The sequence below is a fragment of the Lipotes vexillifer genome, unplaced genomic scaffold (assembly GCF_000442215.2).
Source record: "Lipotes vexillifer unplaced genomic scaffold, Lipotes_vexillifer_v1.1 scaffold917, whole genome shotgun sequence".
Lineage (NCBI taxonomy): Eukaryota > Metazoa > Chordata > Mammalia > Artiodactyla > Lipotidae > Lipotes > Lipotes vexillifer.
Window position 1 is genome coordinate 1,250,333 of NW_006795104.1, and position 3,293 is coordinate 1,253,625.

The 3,293-nt window shown below is 45.6% G+C and overlaps 1 pseudogene; it reads left to right on the forward strand.

Moving 5' to 3' along the window:
• The first annotated feature begins 2,488 nt into the window (after positions 1 to 2,488).
• On the forward strand, positions 2,489 to 3,014 carry LOC103076059 (60S ribosomal protein L17 pseudogene; annotated as a pseudogene).
• The last annotated feature ends 279 nt before the right edge of the window (positions 3,015 to 3,293 follow it).

Here is a 3,293-nt window from a genome sequence, read left to right on the forward strand (position 1 = left end):
TTGTTTTTGTGGGTCTTTTTCTTCTTTTGTGTTTCCTGCTTGGAGAATTTCCTTTAGCATTTGTTGTAAAGCTGATTTGGTGGTGCTGAATTCTCTTAGCTTTTGCTTGTCTGTAAAGCTTTTGATTTCTCCATGGAATCTGAATGAGATCCATGCTGGGTAGAGTAATCTTGTTTGTAGGTTTTTCTCTTTCAGCCCTTTAAGTATATACTGCCACTCCCTTCTGGCCTGCAGAACTTCTGCTGAAAAATCAGCCGATAACCTTATGGGGATTCCCTTGTAAGTTATTTTTTGCTTTTCCCTTGCTGCTTTTAGTATTTTTTCTTTGAATTTAATTTTCATTAGTTTGATTAATATGTGTCTTGGTGTGTTTCTCTTAGGGTTAATCCTGTATGGGACTCCCCGCACTTCCTGGACTTTGGTGGCTATTTCCTTTCCCGTGTTAGGGAAGTTTGCGACTATAGTCTCTTCGAATATTTTCTCAGACCTTTTCTTTTTCTGTTCTTCCAGGACCCCTATAATTCGAATGTTGGTGCACTTGGTGTTGTTCCAGATATCTCTGAGATTGTCTTCAATTATTTTCATTCTTTTTTCTTTATTCTGCTCCTTGGCAGTTATTTCCACCATTCTGTCTTCCAGCTCACTTATTCGTTCTTCTGCCTCTGTTATTCTGTTGTTTATTCCTTCTAGTGTATTTTTCATTTCAGTTATTGTGTTGTTCATCTCTGTTTGTTGTTTAGTTCTTCTAGATCTTTGTTAAACATTTCTTGTATTGTCTTGATCTGTGCCACCATTCTATTTCTGAGATTATGGATCATCTTTACTATCGTTACTCTGAATTCTTTTTCAGGTAGGTTGCCTATTTCTTCTTCATTTATTTGGTCTTGTAGGTTTTTACCTTGCTCCTTCATCTGTGACATATTTTTTTGTCATCTCTCTTTTTTTTTTTTTTTGATGTGTGGGATTTTGTTTCTGTCTTACTGGTTGTTTGGCCTGAGGCTTCCAGCACTGGAGTTTGTAGGCTGTTGGATAGAGCCAGGTCTTGGTGCCGAGATGAGGACCTCTGGGAGACCTCACTCTGATGAATATTCCCTGGAGTGTGAGTTTCTCTGTTAGTCCAGTGGTTTGGACTCAGAGCTCCATCACAGGAGCTCAGGCCCGACCCCTGCTCATGAACCAAGATCCCACAAGCTGAGTGGGGCAGCAGGAAAAAAAAAAAGAAAAGGAAAAAAAGGAGCAGAACAATAACAGAGCAAAAAGTAAAATAAAATTAGAAAACTAACAAATATGTTAAAAAATAAAAATATAGATGAAACAACAACTGGAAGTTAAAACAGAACCACAATAGCAAAAAAGAGGAAAACCAAAGGCCAGAAAAGGGCAGGGCTTAGGCAGGGGTGGGGTTTAGGCAGGGGTGGGGCCTATGCATAGGATCCACAGGCGCGGAAAAGGCCCTGGGCGGTTGGGGGTCAGGGCTTAGGCTCAGAGGCAGCCAGAGGGGCCCAGGAGGGCCTCTGGCCTCAGCGGGTAGAGGACCAGTTCTGGGACCCCAGCAGGCCCCTGGGCCCGAGTGGGTGGAGGAAATGCTAGGCGTGGTCCCCCACCCTCCATTCCTGGAGGGTCCCTCCCCGTTGGCCCCTCCTCTTCCTCTGCCCCTCCCTTCTACGCCCCTAGGACCAACGTGGCCAGAGGGGCCCTTAGAGGGCAGAGGACCTAGCCTGGTAGCCCAGCCAGCTTCCTGGGGCCCAAGTGAGTGGGGGAAACACCTGCTGTGCTTCCTCTGATCCTCTGGTTCTGGAAGGTCCCCTCACATGCCCCGTCTACCTCTCCTCTTCCCCCTTCCTCCCTCCCTCCCTCCTATGCCCCTGGGACCAATGCAGCTGGATGGGGCCTCAGAGGGCCTCGGACCTGGCCCGGGAGCCCAGCAGGCTTCCTGGGGCCCGACTGGGCAGGGGAAATGCTAGCTGCACTCCCTGCTGATCGTCCAAGCCCCCTAGGGTCCCTACAGTTGTGGGAACTCCTCCCCTCTCCCAGCCACCCCTCAGGGGTGCCATTACCGTCTGGCCTCCACTTCTCCTCCCTCACTCCCCCCCATGTCCTACCCGGTCACTTGGGGGTTCCTCCTGTCTCCTTGGGCATTGAGGTCTCCCGCCAGCATTTGGTATGTGCCCTAGTTGTGGGGAGATACAAACTCCATGTCCTCCCACTCTGCTGTCTTAACTCTGCCTGACATTTATTTTGTCTTTGTTTAACATCTGTCCCCTTCTTGATTGTCACCTCCATGAAAGTCCTTATCATAACCATTTTCCTTACAATTGTATTCCCATCATTAGCACAGTGCCTGGCACATGGTGGGTACTGTGCAAATGCAGTTGGATAAATGAATGGCTTACCACCACAGTCAATTGACTGCCTGACAGAGGAGGATTGCTTTTTCCCCTCTGGGTTCTGATAAGAAACTACAAGCAGCCTGAAGTTACCTCTGAAAATGAATCGCTATTCACTTCACCCAGAAAACCCCACAAAATCATGAGAGGTTCACTTTGAGAACACTCGTGAAACTGCCCAGGCTATTAAGGGTATGCATATATGAAAATCCACGAAGTACCTGAAGGATGTCACTTTACAGAGCAATGTGTGCCATTCTGTTGTTTCAGTGGTGGACTTGGTAGGTGTGCCCAGGCCAAACAGTGGGGCTGGATGCAGGTGGCCCAAAAAGAGTGCCGAATCTTTATTGCACATGCTCAGAAATGCAGAGTAATGCTGAACTTAGGGGCTTAGATCTAGACTGTCTGGTCATTGAGCACAACCAGGTGAACAAAGCCCCTAAGGTGCAACCCATACATGAGTTCTCCCTGCCACACTGAGATGATCCTTGCTGAAGGAGAGCAGATTGTTCTTAAACTAGAAGAGGAGGTTGCACAGAAGAAAAAGATATCCTAGAAGAAACTGAAGAAACAAAAACTTATGGCCTGGGAATAAATGCCGCAAAAAAAAATGCAAATAGAAGTTAAAAAAAAAAAAAAAAAAAAAAAGCAGTTAAACATATGTTAAAAATGAAACAGTGCAGTTGGGGGCAAAGACTAAAAGGCGACACAACTATTTATTAGTTGTGTTTTTCATTTTCATGTTCAGAGAATTTTAAACCCTGATTTTTTTTTTTTTCCAAGCTGCAGCCAGATCTGCACAGTTAGGTGCTCTATTTTGGTTTTTATTTCCTACCAATAAACACTAGACTCTCAGTGTTGAAGTCCATGTCCAAAGCGATGAATGTCAATTACCAAATTAATGAA